At 32.5% G+C, this 19,533-nt stretch overlaps 1 protein-coding gene across 6 annotated transcripts in view; it reads left to right on the plus strand.

The window, feature by feature from the left end:
* The window catches only part of LOC125064947 (rho guanine nucleotide exchange factor 15), an 81,162-nt gene that overhangs the window by 11,838 nt on the left and 49,791 nt on the right, over positions 1-19,533 (plus strand). For all 6 annotated transcript variants that reach the window (XM_047672269.1, XM_047672270.1, XM_047672268.1 and 3 more), the window contains one exon: positions 3,384-3,413. The gene's annotated coding sequence lies outside the window, so the exon portion shown is untranslated. The remainder of the gene's footprint in view (positions 1-3,383; positions 3,414-19,533) is intronic.

Here is a 19,533-nt window from a genome sequence, read left to right on the forward strand (position 1 = left end):
CAATTACCGTGACGGCGATTGTGATGTACAATTAAATAAACATTGCTGTTTAATAAAGGAATAAAGAAACTTATTTCTGTTAAAACTAGCGTACTAGTTTAGTTATGTTTAGTAGTCAAATAGGAATAGGACTAGTGTGCCCACGACTTCGCGCGCGTTTGATTGGCGAGGGCTGCGCGCGGTACTGGATAGTATTTGCACATTGCACGTAACTTTATTATTATTTTGTATACAATTCTAAAATCAAATTAACTGAAGTTACTCCTTATTACATCAGCTATCTGCCAGTGAAAATCCCGTCAAAATCAGTCCAGCCGTTCCAGAGATTAGCCGGAACAAACAGACAGAGAGACCACCAAAAATTGTAAAAAAAATATGTTTTGGTATATATGTACCGTGTATACATTTACATTTAGTAAAAAACGGTTCTTTTAATATTACAAACAGACACTCCAATTTTATTATATGTATATAAGGAAAATAGATAACAATTACGGCCTTACAAATAATGTGAAATGTGTGTTTTTGTTAGAATACACTCCGTATATTACTAGTGTATCATTCTGGCGTTTTATTGCCGTGTTCTACAACGAGTTACCAGTTTTCTTTTTACAGAATAAATACCTTTAATTTAAGTTACCGACACCAATTTTTATAAGAATAAAAAAGTATACATTAAATCACTGTGAGTTGATAACGTCTCTGACTGATTTTGGCCACGGCGACCAATCAAAACAGTCCAGCCATCTACACAGTATATTATAGTGCATGAATCCGTAATCAAACTCAAGTGCTCTTTCTATTACCTCACTCTCATTTCCTGATGGGATTGTAAATTGGACTTGGGTTCATTTAGACACAGGAACAATAGCTTCAAATGCTTTCTGATATTCCGGCGTATACACACTCAACTTCCATTCTCTGAACAGAGAGTGGAGGGCCAATTTTAAAAAAGCTTTAAAATACCTCATTCTTTAATTTTGTTTTTAATATCGACTCGTCGAATAATATTAACTACTTATAATTTGTGACGTCACTCAAAATGAAATTGTCGAGGTGGATGTTTTATATGTAAATAAAAAAACCAAGAAGTTTTATGAACTGTTATGAAAGACATTCTGTCGTTTAAGTAATAACTATTTTTCTAACTATTGTGTTAGAATATTACACAAATATAATTCTAATAATATAAATGTAATGTTTCAACCCGCATTGGAGCAGCGTGGTGAACTATGCTCCAAACCATTGTCCTCTAGGGAGAGGAGGCCTTTAGCCCAGCAGTGGGAAATTTACAGGCTGCTAATGATGTTATATAGGTACATTTTTATATCAATCGCCAGAAAATACTACACATGGACCTTCAATAATAGTAAATATTTTCATACCAATTTATATCTAAGAGTAATAAGCAGTTTTTCAGTGTTCAGTGCGACTTAAACTTGTTATTACAAATAACAAATTTGATCATTGAATTAAGTTAGAAATTATCATATCAACTTTGAAAATGTTCTCTAACATGACAACATATGATAAAAGCATAACAATTATTATTGTAATATTTTTATTACAAATTAAAACTGAGTATACATTATTTATAGGAGGCCTGGTTTCGTTCCTATCGCTTTGTCCGATGTACACATAGCACATAATAAGTAGTGACTAATCGAGAGCTCGGTGTACACAGCTGCGCTTATCTGCTAAAAATACCACGAATGCTCCTTGTTTTATGAATTTTATATGAATTTAATTGACGGGAAATAAGGGCAGGACAATGAACAGACTGCATTTGTTCAAAGTTTTTCTAATCTCGTGTCGACGACGCGAGAGCGTCGTTAGCCGTTTTCGCTTTGTAATAATAATAATATAAATTATAATATATATTGATATCATTAAAAGTATGAATGTCACGGAGTCATAAAAGATCAACCCGTTGAATATAAAAAAATTCAAATTGGTTCAAACGCAAGTTTTTTTAATGTATGCCGAGTTTGTTCAATGCTATTCCTTTGAACATAACTTCTACACATAAATATGTAATATTTAATAGTACCATAATACTTTTTATGAAACCTGATGAATCCTTACACAATACCTTCCTAAATTACATTTATTTCTTTTACATCGCACATTTTATTCACAATAACGATGTTCTTTAGAATATGACTAAAATATGCCATCACCATATTTAAACAAGAGCAATAATTGGCTTCAATAATTTTATAAACAATGGATTTTTTAAAGCTTATTTCCCAATATTTCTATAATTTGCCTAGAGGTCTCTAGTCGATACGGGGTCCCGAGGCAGTTAGGCAACTGCGTCCAATCCGGCTCTGAAACCTTAATTCATTTCGTGTTTTAGATCCGGAATTTGTAGTAGCTTCACGTAATACAATAATTTATTATCAAACATTTATAATAATTATTTATCAATCTGATAACGTGACAATAAATACAAAAGAATTTATATCAATATTTTTTTATTCCTATCTCTTAAGGCTTATTTAGTTATTTAATTAAATTTCCTTAACATAATAAACATTATATAATTGTGTGTAGTTTAAATGGTATGTGATATTTTTCGTCCAATTGTTTTATAAAAGTTACATCTGAACAATTCTCCGATTTGCATTGCATACAAAACCATTTGCAGAGCTTACGTATGAATTTGCAACAATCGTTTATATTATAATTGTGATGACTTTCGCTCAAATCAGGAACAATGAGTTGAACAACAATACAAGTGATCAACACTTCCGTATCGAGAACAAAACATCGATTCCGTGTAAATTACATTCGTTCTCGATTGATGCTCGTTTATCACATTTCCGTTTTAATGTTTCCTTCGATTTGACAGAACTATTCTACTTCATTAAACGTTACATTGACTTAATCGTTAAGTATAAAATAACTAAATTGGGCAATATTTTTATTGAATTAGAATATACGATTGGAAGGAGTAAATATGAATAGACGTGATTTACATTGTATTTGATTTTCAGTGTACAGGCAGAAGGGACATAAGATTTTAGTTCCCAAGGTTGATGGCGCATTGGCGATGTAAGGAATGGTTAATATTTCTTACAGCGCCATTGTCTATGGGTGGCGGTGACCACTTTCCATCAGGTAGCCCATATGCTCGACCGCAAACTTATGACATAAAAAAACCATGTTTGAATAAAAATTTCAAGGTCAATAATGTTTATATATTTACTCCTAAGCCATTGAATTCCGCTATTGGCTATTTTTAAGTAATCTGGCTATTTAGAAAAAATAACTAACGTCCCAAAGACCTTTTTATTTGGTAAGAAGGAAATCGATATAGCATTCATCGTGTGAAAGTCCATTAACACCGTTATAATTTCTGAATTCTGCCATTGTTACAGATTCCTGCGCCCGCGCCGTTCCCACATCTGGTATGATATGTTTGTATTTTATATGTGTAATTATTTATTATTTCACTTCATATCAAATACTTGAAGGAAACATTGTTGTTATAAATATTCGTTCGGTTAGCAATATTTTATTTTGAACTTGAATCGATTAAATCTCAACCATGAAAACCAACGTAATTGAAATAATGAAGTTCCATGGCTTAATCGTTCCTCTTCACTCGAGTTTCCGGGGTCGCTACCTCTTCTACTCGAATTTTAAGAAGGTCATAATGATTATTTTTATCAGTATGTATATATGTAAAATACATACATACAATTTACACTAATATTATAAATGCGAAAGTAACTCTGTCTGTAATTGGGTATGACGTCAGCTTGAACTTCAAGAACATAGGCTAATTTTTATGCCTAACTCCTGACGACCAAAATCCCATGACGAGAGCGAAGCCGCGGCCGACAGCTCGTTTTGTATAAAAATTCAACATATTTATCAATGTATCTTCCCTTACGATCACTTTTCAGTGGAAATCATTCACTCGTACCGTAACCGACTATTAAATTTGACATTTAAGGGTTATGAAAAGCGAAACCCGTTAACTGCAGAAGAAAGATGACCCTTGTAATGCTACCAAATAAGGAAGTCTCGATTTAAAAGTGATATCATTATAAAATATTTTTTATATAAGTGAATGGCAGATTATGAGCTGGGCGTGGTGTTCTTTAAGTCATGTCTATTTCTACCTATCAATCCATCGGAATGTAACATTGAGAGCCAAGTAAAGCTAATTGGTAGAAAGCGATAGGGCTATACATAGTCATATAAATAAAAAATAACGTTTATTCTTGTTCGTACTTTATGATTTCACGGACCATTCATCCGGTTTGCATGACAAATGCACTAGGTACATAGCGCTTCGACCCACCTGAAAAGTCAGTATACAACATGCCATATGAACTAAAAATAAGTCTAAATGCATTTCGAACTCTATTGGGTTCTCTATAAATCTAAGAACAATAATGGCATTTAAGTTAGGTTAGTAGGTTTACTCTAGATCGGGGGTTTTTAAACTATGGGTTGCGACTTCCTAGTGGGTTGCGAAACGTTATTCGGGGGTTCGCGGGTTAAAGAATCATATCGATTATAATCTAGGCTCCTTAACTTATATAATATTTACATATATGGGTTCGTTATAAATATGACAACTTTTTGTTTTGTCGCATATCGAAAACGAAGTTTTCTTGTTCAACCTGTCTCATTAACTGATGAGGAAATTTTGACAATACTGAGTTCATGGCTTACGATTTCGCACCGGTGAGTCATTCAGTAAATGTTACGTGCATTCATTCATTACGCGAGTTTACGACGAAAAACTTTTACTTACATCTTGTCTGAAGAATCCGAGACTCTGCAATATTACACCTTTAGATGAAAGTGACGAAGGTTATTTGTTATATTTGTTTCATTCTTTCCTACAGAAAATCGCATTATAAATACAGTTAACAAACTTAAAAAAAAATCTAAAATTTCAGTGGTGCGTGCCTGGGTTTGAACCCGAAATCATCGGTTAAGATGCACGCGTTCTAACCACTGGGCCATCTCAAGTGTTTAATTAATGTTATATATATTTACCTTTAATTTCATAAATTCACCAACCCACATTGGACAAGCGTGGTGGTTGTTGCTGTAACTGGCTTTAAAACACTAAAAAAAGGTAGCCATTAATAATAATTGTAAAGAAATATTTAAATACTATTGATGTAATTTACCTTTTAATATCACGATAGCTGTTATATGCAAAGCTTTCATATTTACCGCTTAACCAGGCGCAGGAAATGGCTTGCCTGTAATTATGCCAGTTAGTGCCGTACGTTTAAAATAGGCGAAAATATAATATATTGCTTGCCTAACTAATGTCCTGATTAATATTGAACACCGATTATTTAACAATGCAATTACAACATAAAATTCTTAAGAATAGACTTGTGTACCCAACTTATAAACGAAATAGAACTGTCAGATGTTTATGAATATATATTTGCTTCGTGTTAGGGCTTCGTTCAAGCCCGTCTGAATAAGTACCACACAGTGTTGACTCAGTACAACTACCTACCGTCAAAATATTGTCTATTGTATACAAAAATACTTATCAATTTGAAGTGTTATTAATATTCCTTCTTAATCTAAGTCTAAAACTTATTCTAAAAGTAAATCAAGACCTATCTTGGTACTTTTACTTGTATTTTTTTATATATCGTGGCTTGGAGATGTTCTAGGAAAATATTTTTTCCTAAATTATTCACAGAACCTAACACATTAAGTACCTTTCAAATTCAAAAGAAAAAGAAAGAGAAGTTTTTTTCGTGAACTTCCTGTAGTGACAGCTGGTTTCCCACTCCTGGAAAAACTAGATAATATCTGTTAATGAGAACTTTTGGAGATTATTTATTCGACCACGCTTCTCCAATGCTACTTGATGTAAATACTTTGTGCACAATTCGCTATGTTTTTATTCGCCGAGCATGGGGTGCCTGGATTCGTTTCCTGTTTCAGTTAAGATAAACTCTCTATATCAAGTAATATACTTGAACTTCCTCACAATTAGTAAAAACAAATATGACCATATAAAGTGCACTGTGGTTCTAGTTAGCGCTCAGTCAGGATAAATTATGCTCACGAAAAGGAGAGTTCTCGTATTACAGGTTCGATTTCAAGTTCAACGACCTGACCACTTTCCCTTCTTCCTGACTTACCTTAACTTCGTCTAACGGGTACTCGCTTTTCACCCGTCGTCGAATATTTTAGTATAGACGTTTTTTTCTATTTGACATATTTATACGGCTGTGATCTTATGTTGTCTATATATGTTATTTAACATTTAAAGTATTTATCTGTTTATAAAAATAATTGGCGTGAGACATTGAGAAAGAACTGAGTTAGCCCCGTGGTTAGACCACGTGAATTATAGCGGATGGTTGTGGGTTCGAGCTTGGCAAATACCACAAAATTTTCATGTCAAAAGCCCATGAAAATTGAAGTTGTGGTTGTAGTAGAAAATCGGCGCGTGTCGGATGAAATTCTACTACATGTTTATTTTAAAATCAAAATCAAATCGAATATATTTATTGTTAATATATCAAATTACATACATCAAAGAGGCCCTGTACCCCTAACCTAATCTGACTTCCCAATCAGTGTTTACATTTATAGACTTATTATATTATTAAGTTTAAATTTTATGTTTATGTATTTTAAGAGCGTACAAAGAAAGAGAAAAAAAAGTACAAATTTTCTTATTATATGTAATTTAATGTATGCATGCATATGAGTGTTGTACGAGTGTTTCTGTGTATGTGTGTGTGAATTATAAACACCAATTTAGCACTTAGAAATTTCGGCGGTGCTTGTCTCGCAAATATCATGCACATGTACTAACCATTAAGCCATCTCGGATAATTGCTATGGTAAGATTAACAAACATTACGATCATTAAAATTAAATCGATAAACAACTTTTTACATCTATGTATATAAATATATTATTGGCTCGTGATAAGACAAAAACTCTATCTGTTCTGACAACGTGACGATTCCATTTACCAATAGGTAATGACTAAAAACGACGAATGGTGCTAATATAAATCGTGACTATTAAACTACATACAGGTAGCGAAAGATAATACTTTCGAATATATTACGATTACTTGTACAAAGCAAACAGAAATTTACTATTGGTTAGGTCATCTCTTTGTACTGAGTATTAAATTAATTGTCTCTCAACGTATGCGCGTAAATTTCTTTTATTTTTATATATAATTTAAATCTGACATTTATATTTTTTATCTGTTTCGGCAAAGAGTTAAGCGCGCTCCAGCCAGGTAGACCGATGAACCCGACAGGACGTGGAAGGAGGAACTTTGTCGCGTCTTGGGAAAGTTCTGTCTGCCAGGAGAGGATTACGATTGGCCCATGATGTTGATTGTCTAGATCATTCTGATAAAAACGTATCTTGTTCAGATGACATAACTCTACTTGTCCCTGTATGTTATTTATTAGTAATTAACCGCATTTACAATTAAGATTAACTGATGAAATATAGGGAGTTATAGAGGGATTACCTACATGGTTTTGGTAAAAAAAAATGAATACTATATCTTTTAGACCAGTAATAGGTAGAGCTTATGTTGTAGATTTATATATGTGTGGACGTATTATTATGTTTGTGTGTGTAGTACAACAAAGATGTCTTCACAGCAAATATTTAACGGCTCCTAACATGGCCTTAAAATTGGACAATACGTATCGCTATCATTATGTTAAAAAACTAATATAAATTTTAAAATATTCTCCTTCTTAACTTCACATCTATCATGGCACGTGTGTCCGCGTATCAAAGACATTTAATATAGAACTTGAAATCGACACTATGGAGTGTGTTGTGGAGTGTAGGTAAGCTTGAAGGATCAACAGCAAATAGTTCAGCGTAGCCGGTAATCAGCTTTTATCGCTTAGCTATTGGACCTTGGACAGCGATTCACTTTAATCGGTTTATTAATATATTTGTTTTATCCTTCGTCGGTCTTCATATAAAATTGATTGCTACAACTGTATGATACAGAGTTCCAGCTGCTTTTAATTTCTATCTTTAACTAGGGTTCATTCACTCCCTCTCGATGTAAACACCAAACCAGTTAAACTTGTAAACTTGTTGTTGATTCGTTTATGTAAATTACAATTCAGGAAGAGTTTTTAAATTCCTTATTAAGATAAGTTCTCTTCGAGTAACAATATCTGAGTATTTTAGAATTCGATTCAGACGAAACCCCCGAGTCCCCTTGAATTGTTTTCCAAACATTGAATACGTTCGTATTGCGTTCGCACGGTACAATTGTCTTATTAAAATGAAGTAGGCGATGTTTTGCAAGTCTCAAAGCAAACCTATCAAGTGTTGCAATCTAATAGAAACGCGATATAGTTCAATGTACACTGAAATCTAATTACATCGCATTAGTTGCCTATTCACGGACTTTTTGTATTGGAAATTGTATTGTGTCTCATTGATTGATAAACGACACTAGAAATTAACGCATGTTTGTTCATATTTTCGTGTAAAATACTGTTTAGGTTTTTAAAATCTCACTCAACTCACTCTCTTTACTGTTTATGTATTTTTTTTTTTGTAAATGTAAAAGTGTCAAAGGTCTCATTTATTTTTGATCCGTTTGTAGATCTACATAATAAAATTTTTGATTCAATTCTAACTGAATATATAACCTTTTTCTGAATTCCATGTCAAATAAAGATTTATTTAAATGTAATATTATTCCGATTATTTATTATTACGATTCAAACAAGTTTGACTCACGTTTACGCTTAAACTTATAGATATTTAATATTTAACATAGGAACAATAGAGTTATTTTACTCGCCTATTTTTTATCCTATCTCTCTTCATTTGAGTTAAATTCCTCAGCAGTCATTTGTCGAGGCCGACCAGTCTTACACGTCTAGTATGATATCATATGTTTAAATAAATACCTAAATAGCTTTGCCTCTGAATAAAAAACTAAACTGAGAAATAACGCCTTATAATGATGTATAGCAATGCTAAGTTAGGTACTCTTTTTATACATATAAAATTATTCATAAATATAAAAAATGTAACCGTAACAAAACCGTTATGTATTCAATCTAGCAACATAGTACGATATACTAAAATTATTGATTTTATTAGATCAAGATTGAAATTTAAAATGTATGTAGTTTTCAATGTAATGTATATTGTTTGACATGTGTTAACATTTGATAACAAATAAATAATCTTAAAAATAAAATAAATTTAAAGAATACCTGACATACATAATTTAGAAGGATTATAATCTATACCAATATTTACCAAAAGATACTCCGTTACCTCTTCACGCTAAAACCCGCTAAACTAATTTAAATGAAATTCGGTATGGAGATACTTTGAGTTCCGGGGAAAGACATAGCTACTTTTTTAATTCACTATATTATTGTATTGTCGGTTTGTGTACTATAGGTAGAGTTTTATAAATTTCGTGCGGGTAAAGCCGCAGGTTCAGCTAGTAGGTAATATTATATATGCTGATTTTAAAAGTGAATAAAATATATCTTCCTTGTGTGAAACAAAATACAGATATACGTAAATTGAGCGAGTTGATAAACTTTCAAGAAATTGAGATGCATCGAAAACGTTACACAATAATCATTTCTACAAGGAAGGAAACCTTAGCAGCGGCCGAGCGGGCTTCTGTAAACCAAGACGTGTAATTCTAACAGTTGAGTTATTATGTGTTCAAGAGAAGATTTGCTACAGTTGATTAGGCGTTACCTTTCTCTATTTATGAGAACGGCTTTATCGAATCAGGACTCAGGACCGGATTTGGAGGTTTGGAGGCCCTGGGGCCATAAAGGAGTAGAGCCCCTGGGCAACAGAGGAGCAGAGTCCGCTAATTATTATTTACAAATTAATTTAAACAATTTGTATCAGTAAAATTTATAAAGAATTTATTTACTCTTTGTCTTTTAAAACAGAAGTTAGTAATTTTATTATAATTTAACTATGTTCAGATATCTAAACCACAGAGGCCCCAGCAATGTAAATATATTTAAATAACGACGCAATTTTAAGATTGCATTGTATTTTTAAAACTAATATGCCTTACTCCTTCAATCAAGCCGAATAATGTATAAAAGTATTAACAAGTATTAGAAACCCGAATATAGCATTGATTTTTCCATTTTTTAACAATATAACGACTATTTAAACTTAAATAACGTCTACTAAAATTTCAATATGAAAAAAAAAACGCGTCAGAATCCAACTATTGGTTTTATAAATTCCGATGGTCGTGGTGAAATAAGGTTGGTGATTGAATAACGCTCGGTATTGAAGGTCTTATAGGCCGCTCCGATGAATAAAGCCAGTCGCCATCTTGACATCGTACGCTTATAAACAAATACACTTGTATTCGAATTAGGAGATGAGTATTTATACAAAACTATTCGTATAGTTAAAGAAAACAATCATGTCCAATAAGATAACTTGTTTCGTTATAATGTAAATTTAAAATCGGCCTTTGATCTACGCTATTTTCACTGGCATATAGAATATATCGGTGACGATAAAAAATATTTTCCATGGAAACAACTCGGCGATCGTGTAGATAATTACAGGTTGAGGTCCACGAGTCTACTGACATGCATTCCACGTGTAATTACACTGCGGCTGAGTTGACTTGCTCACATACTCTGTTACTGACCTGGTAAATATTCCTTATATAAAGAGAACACATTAAAACATTGATATAAATCAGTTATAGGCTGAGACTTCCTACATGCCTTAAGTTGAAGTTTGCGTACCAAATGTAGAAAGCCGAGTTGGCCTACTTTATTGATCATGTTAATCTTAACTGAGGATTCCTTCTAAAATTTTCCACATAGTGGTGAAGGAAAACATCTAAAGGAAACATGCGTGTGTCGATCGCCAAATGTCAATAAAACTAGGAGCCAATTCCACGTACCTGTAATGGTTATGACACCTTTTCGAATCTATACTACCGATCCAACTTCGACTATTTCTCACACAAAATAAAACTCAGCTTAATCATAACTGCCCCATTTATACTCAATTATGTATATTTGTTGTGATATGATTCCGATCGAACTTCAACCGAATCGCAACTAGATTGTTGTATTAGTAGAATAGAAAAACGTCTAAACGGCAATAATGACGTTTTGATTCGTATCTCACTCGCGAAATATTGACAATCGACTTACAGTGATACGCCATTTTGGAACGTGTATCCTACACATTTTATACTTAATGTCCCTTATCACAGTCTGACATTTCGCGCTCGTGTTTTGCGGTTAGATTCGAGTTTCTTGTTACAGAATAGCCCTAATGTACTTAAACAGTACAAAATAATCGAATAAGCTCCAAAAACTCTCCTTTACGGAACAGTAGTCGTAAGATATTTCACTGTTCTTATCTTAGTGTAGTCGATAGAAGAGCGATAGAAAACAATATAAAAGACATAAGTACAGTCACTTTTTGAAATTTCTATCTCAACAATGCCAATATTTAGTAATTGTACAAAACATTTAGTTTACAACAAATGTGTTCGTCATAATATAGTGATTAGTGTCATTGTGATAATAATGGCTTCTTACTTTCGATTCTATAACGACCGTTATCCGATAATGAGCCACATTATTGTGAAACTCATTCTATTTACGAAATAAAACTCATGGAAGCTACGCCTTTTGTTCTTTTATTTCGTTTCTCACCAAAAAATGACCTAAAAATTCTATTACAATGCCGTATTATTCGTAAAATTTATGATAAAGGCTTATTTATCGAAGGCTTTAAGAATGTATACAGGTAGGTGGTACCGTCCGTTTCACCCAGTTCCGACTGCCCCGTCTGGGTCATGTCAGTTGGCGGGCGTTCGTTTGACGCGTAGAATTGTTGCGACCGTTCCGACGGTAACATGTGCGCGATCGATTTATTCGCGTTATAAAACCTCCCGCTAAGAGAACGTCCTAATAATAATCGTCAATGTTAACGAAATTGTGACTGTTGGTGATGTTACTTAGTGATGTGATGTGTTGTGTCTTGGATGTTACGCTACAGGTATGTTTTATGAAGACGGCTCGTATAATTTTTTATATCTCAGAAATCATTACAGACTAAATATGTATTTGTTTTTTTTTTATGTGAGTAATTATATATGTACCTGTTTTTGTTCGAATAAGTTAGGTTATACGGATAATAATAAATGAAATGCGAGTAAGAGAACTGTGTGCTTAATAATTATTTAGGAACATTTAAGTTTTTTTGTCGATTTTAGTTTCATCTTAGTATCTTCAGAAAAAAGTTTTTATAACTATTTTTTGGGAAAGCTCGTGACGTATTTCTTATCTGGTGTTTAGTAATCTTTTCGTAATGTAAAAAGTGTTCCAAAATAGTTTTATTTTGTAGTTGCTTCATATTCCTAATGGGCAATAATTACAACTTACTATTTTAATATTATGTTAATTTCCTTAATAGAAGCAATTAGGTTAACTGTGTTTGTATTTGACCATAGATCAAAGCCAATTTTTTCGCGAAGAAATAGTATCTATAAATCTTCATTACCTTAATTTCATTTCATAATATATGAAGTAATCATCGCATCGTATAAATTCCATATTATACGAAATAGTAAAAATTGTTGACAATATAATATAGGAATATTTGCGTGTTGGCAATTTCATTTTTCATCTTGTTAGTGATATGTACGCTTGATGTCTTTTATCAAAATGAATTATGAATAAATAATTTTTATTATTATTTTATTGTGCTAGTTATATTATATTACGGTAAATTAGCTACGAGGTATGTTTATTTCAAGTGAGAGTGAATGTGATTATTATACGTGTTATTTGAACCGTATCTCATATTACACAGAATTGTAAAGGTTTCGTAAATACTAAGGCTATATTTCCTAACATCGTAAACTGAGGACGTTATCTATGATATATTTAGCTATATTAGGTTTTGAATAAACTTATTTTAAGCAGTGGTTTAGCCGTCATAAATACATTAACTCTCAATTTCTGTATTTAACGAAACGTTATTGTGATTCAGCTACCGATCGAACCGGATTACTATTAACTAGCCGTTAAATTCGTTCCAGTGTATTTTTACGAGCGAAACTTACGAAAGACTTTTTTATTGGGACGTTTTTGAATTTCGTAGACAACTTTAGTATTTGTAAACAAACGAATCGTTTCTTGATATCGTAATAGGACATAAGATTGCTATTATTTGATAATATATTAATTATATTGCTGTTACTCAAAAATATTTAACTATTATACCAAAAAACGTATAGCTATGCAAACATCATCTTACGTATACCTACATATGTTATTACAGTAAAATAATTTTTATTATTACCGGTGGTAGGTTTTGTGTAGGTCCGCCTGGGTGGATACCACCCACTAACCAATTATAGTCCCGCCAGACATATTGATGGTTTAATGCTCTGTATTGCTGTGTTTCGGTTTGATTAAGACAGTGTAATAAGGGCATAAGTGATATAAGAACTTAGAGCCTCTTATTGAAAGGGACCTTAGAATATATAATTTAAAAGTTAAAGAGAGAGCACTTCAAAAGAACTAAAACCAACGTACCAATTTTATTATCTTGGTGTGTTCGACAGCTACGCTTGACACTCGCCAAGCGTAATACTACTTTACTGGTGTGCGTGTGCTTAGTGGCCAACTGTTGGCTACTATTTTTCTCAATTTTAACTCCGCTTTGACAGTCTAGATATATAAATAATAATAAATTAAAGGAAGAGACTTCGCCAGCGTAAGGAGGTGTTTATGTTTCTTGTAATTGCTGAATTTAGATGAAACCGTCAGTAACGAAGTCTTTTTTAATCAATTAAATAACAAACATTATATAGTATAAACATAGGCATATTGCATAAAAATCGATCAATATTAGGTCTTATTAATGAAACCCCTGGAAGGATCTTTTGTTATTATTACTTCTTATCGGTATCAAAACAGAAACGACAGCGAGGCTCTTATGAATTGTGCTTTATGAATTCCGGATCTAAAAGAATTAAATATAATTTCAATAATGTACAGATATTCAGATTATTATAATTAATTTCATATTTTTTTTAAGCTATAAAATGCATTTATTTCGAATTGAGAATCGATTTCTACATAGCGTATTAAGTAACCCGTCATTGATATGATGTTAAATGTATCGGATGTAATCGGAAATTCCGTAATGCGGTAGGTTATTTTAAATAACATGACTGTTGGGCGCTACGCTGCGTTCTGAAAGTGATACCATCCGTCTATGACTAATATATATATATTAAGTAATAATATGCTCGTGTGACGTGTATTAATGACAAAAATGCCTTACTTATGAATATGTGAAACCGAAATAATGTACATAGCATAATGTTTTAAGCTTACGAGAACGCAATTGCAGAAACTTCAGTACATATAAAGATACATGATATAAGACTTTTTATTTTTTCGGGTTTGAATCTGCTATATTCGGTTAAGATATAGATGTCCTATTCTTTCGGCTATGTCGTGTAAAATATATAATCATTTAAAAAAGTCAATATTTATACATTCAGTTACATATATAGTTATAATAGGAATGTTATAATTTATTAATATTGAGTTGATAAAGTATTTACTGGATGTAATTATTCATTTATGATATTTTACTTGAATGTTAAAAATAGTATGATTTATTAGTGTTTATTTACGGAAGATTGTTTCCTCGTTTAATTAATTTTGTCGAGGAATAATATCACATTACATTTGTGTCCAATGCTCAGTAACAAGTCACATGACTACCCAACTTATAATCATTTTACATCAAAGCCAGAACACTTAATCAAATAAAATATGGTAATTTAAATTCACTTAATTCGTGTAGGCTAACTATTGCAGCGACATTTTCTCCTAGGTATTTTAGAAGTTGAGTTGCACAAATACCTACGATTAGCAAGGGAAGTTCTGTGCCTATGATGATGTTAGGTGTCATGAGTATGTCTCTTGTGCGTATTTTTACTCGCTCAATCTTTAAACCGGAACACGACGACGACGACAACGTTGTTGCTTGATGCTAGAATATATGTTCGAGTCTGGGTTTGTTCTACTTTATACCCCAAAGAACCTAGCTCAAAGCCCTACCAAGTATAACTTTGTAACTTCTTCAATGCAAAAGTTCATAGTGCTTTGGCGATGTAAGGAATTATTAATATTAGCGGTGGCCACCTCTCATCATTTGACAGGCCGTACGCATTAATAATAATTTCAGAAAAATGTACTACAAATCCGATTGTTAATATCCAAATACCATTAGTCGATCCATTTCTTCATTCGTCATCTTATGATAACGCCCAACGTGTTTTAAATTGCATACTAAATATAGTCATCAAATCCTGGTACAATAAACTTTGTATAACGCTCTCGGCAAATGAAAGTAAAACTTCTAGAAATTACGCCGATCATTAAGATTTTATTAGCAAACTAGAACTGGGTATTAAATAAAGAATAGTAGACATCGACTTCGAAACGCGTAATCTGACAATTATATATCTATTACTTTCCACTTATTACCTTTTACAATACACTACACTTATATACGTACCTACGAAATATAAATTTGAAAAATCCTCACAATTTTTATGAACACGTTTAATGCTTGGTGCACACATTCTCACTCAATGTGAAAATAGCACATATTTTCAAATCAGTTTTGTAGACCATGGGATTTGCGCGTTCAATCATACAAAAGAACTCAGTTTCATAACATTAGTATGGATAACGATTGTGTTGATACATACTTGATGATTTGTTGTTACGAGTGTATTAGTTGAAATATTTGTATCGAGCCGGAATCGATATCGCAAAAGACATTGGTTGTTTATCTTCCGTTTTTCTTGGCCAACATAATATCTTGAAACAATGAGACCATGAAATGTTCTTTATATAAGGTCATCTTCACACGCTAGTGATTACGTCCGATTAAATACGATTACATTGTGAAGTAACACCATGTAATCACTGTTTACATCACTATATCCTGTACGAATGGGATAGGATACGTGTCGTAGAGGATATCCATTTCCTGTCTCGCTCACTCTCCTCGATTTAGTTTTCTTTCCTCTTCGTATCGGAACACATGCAAGACGTATGTGGGTCGTCGTCTCACGCGAGTAAACGCGATTAGCTAAGCTGTTCACTGTGTGAGGTAATGCCGCACAATCAATGCAATCCTTCCTTTAATCTAGATGAACATTCTATTTTATAGTATTTTATAATAAACTAGTACACCCCGGTTTCGCACTTGAACATTGTTTTGATGAATGTCCTAAGATTTGAGGAGCGTTAGCCATACATACGAGAACAGATTACAGGTACTGTATACAACACAGTCATAGTTCAGTTATTTTGAACAAATATTCTTTATTTATCGTTCTTTTATTAGTAAAAATCGTATAAGGATCCGTTGAGTGACTTAGAACTACTCGTATATCATAACAACGAATTACTTAAATATGTGTACACACAATACGCGTGCGCGTGTGTGTGTAATAATACTGGTTATTATATACATAGGTTATTATTTTAATTTTGCAAAAGCAACACCCTTTATTTGTCCGACTATTGGACCAAGGAGTTTGGACCTTATTACAGTATTTTTGAGAGTAAAAATTAATTCAATACATTATGTACGTAAGTACAACATTATAATGACTCGCCTTTGCCAGCGGAATGTAAAATATATATATTTTTGTGCATTGTTAACTCGACACATACTTGTAGGGTTATATATTATTTAACATTATATACAATATTCATTAGCCGGTGTGTCTAAAAAGGTCTGAGATGTGCGTTAATTGTAAATAATGGATGTATACTAAATACATAATATACACACATTTAGAATACAATGGAACTAGTTCCGTTGTACATAATCTCTTAAACTTAAAACGATAGTAACTTGATTGTATGTTTAAAAGTAGATAATTCACCGGCTCCTCACGTTGTAGCAAATTATTGTATTGTTAACCAATTATTTATACATTAGTTTTCGCTCTCGGCTTCGCGCGCGTTTTCGTGGTTAATCGTCAGGTGTTAAGCATAAAAGAGTACGAATATGTCCTTGGAGTTCAAGCGTACTAAATACCAAATTTCATCAAATTCGATTCAGTGGTTTAGCCGTGAAAGAGCAACGGACATACTTTCGCATTTATAATAAAAGTACATTATACATGTATAGTACATACTTGCTCAATTCAATACAACAAAAAAAAATTTACACAAAATCGTCTTATTGGGTTTTCCTATATTAAAATAATTAAAATATCAATATTAATTCCTAGTTTCTGAAATAATGTGTACAATCCCATTTACTGATCTGTCTAAATATTGAACGTTTATCGGTCGCATATTGCGTCATTGGCCTCCATTGACCAATTACGAACTATTTGACATTAAAAATGTCATTTAAATAAGGTTTCATAATTTTGACGCAAATGTACTCATCTACTTGCAGTTTACAATGAAATGAAATCAAAATAAAACCTGTCATAGGCTTAGAGCTTCTAAAAATCTTTAGGGATAAAACTCGCATCAAATAGTAATCACATAATTATAATTAAAACCGGATAACGTTTCTTTCTTTCAAGAAAGTATTGTTGAATACGTACTATGGGATGTTATGTTTTAGTTTGTAGGGCTTTACGCCCACAAACTGGTTTCCTGAGACCCCCTCAATGAAGAACGCTAAAGGTTTTTTTGCTGTTACTAGGTCAGTTTGAACCGGATTACTGACGTGTTAGAATAATCTTGAAGGTATTTAGAATACAAAAAATACAAGCACATGATCTACATTCATTACGTTTATATGATAAGTCAAATTATGTGATATAAGTGTAATTTTTTTTCCGAACAAGCTTGTTTTACTGAAATAAATAAATATATGTTATTACTAGCTTGCCGCCTTCCCTTAGTTCTAGACGATTTAGTTTTGTTTTTCGTATGAATAATTACAATAGATTATTTGAATCCGTGAAAGCTACTCGAGAGGTTTAGTAACGAATATCAAAACACATGAACTTACACATTTATAACAAACGTGAGATATTTGAAAAAATAGAAAATGGACCCAAATCATATGAGTTTATAAATATACATATAATAAATATTATACAACATACATACAGCGGGTAATTAAATTCCCCGTTAACATAGTTGAGGGTTTATAAACTCAATATATTGTTTTGCCGTATCGTATATCATAAACACATGTCGCCAAGTGTGAAGGTTCTAACGCCATATGTTACCATACATGAGTTGAACTCAGGCATTGTTTCACCACACAATGCTCATTATAAAAACGGCTACGTCCGGCCGTTAGACCAGCCTTGACGTCTCCGTGTAAGTATTGGGGTTTTCTACGCTAGCACAAACTTTATAATTGAGAGCTAGGTTTTTATAAACTTATATATATACAAGACTATAGGCTTTTTCCGAGCGAAATAATAATTTTATTAACTATTGGAAAGTAAAGCGCAGCGTCACTTCGAGCACAATCTAAACCATCTTATGTCCCTGACACACAAATAATCATCGAAATAGGTCCAACCGTTTACGAGTTCACATACATAAACAAGTACATTTATTAGAGCATTTATATATCAGCAGCCCATACTCGTCCACTGCTGGACATGGGCCTCACTGTGATCTCTCTCTTTATATATACAAAGATGTATATTTTTTTCAACCAAAATCGTACGCGGGGTAATCGTATCGATCTAACATAGAATAACACTTTTAATTTTGGCTATCAAATTCAAGTCGCGTGGATAATCGCGACGACCTAATTCGGTCGGTTGGTCGACCTTCGCCTCCCGTGTCGCACCCCTTTTAGCTGTTATATAAAAGATTAAGTAAAAACATGTTAAAAAGCGTGGAAAGAACTTTTTTACTCTCCCTTGTATTTTCATAGTTCATAAAAATAAAAATTTATAACGAGGGTTATAAATAAATATAACCCGCTTCAAAAATGGAAGGAACCTAACATATATTGAACAGAATCTGTTCGTGATTTTTCAGAAACTCTTAATTATTTTACGAATAAAGTCTATATACTTATGCTTAAAGTATATGCAAAATTAAGGAACTACTATTACATCTTATTACATGACCCTTTTTATTTAGAATTATGTGTAAATAAACCTTAATAATAATAATTCTTATAAATTCTTGTTGTATAATTGATTGCGTACATAATGGTCTTGTTTAGTAACCGATGCGATTATTGTTGTAGAAATTTATATTTTGTCATATTTACTCGTACACAATAACTCGTTAAGAATTTCCTAATCAATTGTTGTAAATTCGTACGTTGAATCAATAACATACCTATTTATATTAATTTTCACAGTTCTTAACAAATAAAAAATATTTATTGCAATAAATGAAGATGAAATGCTTGGCACAAAGGTACGTTTCCACGGAAAAGGTTTTTATGATATGTAAGTAGTCGTCTGTAAGTCGCCGCTAAATAGTGCTGCAGCAC

The sequence above is a fragment of the Vanessa atalanta genome, chromosome 6, assembly GCF_905147765.1.
Source record: "Vanessa atalanta chromosome 6, ilVanAtal1.2, whole genome shotgun sequence".
In the NCBI taxonomy this organism is placed as follows: domain Eukaryota; kingdom Metazoa; phylum Arthropoda; class Insecta; order Lepidoptera; family Nymphalidae; genus Vanessa; species Vanessa atalanta.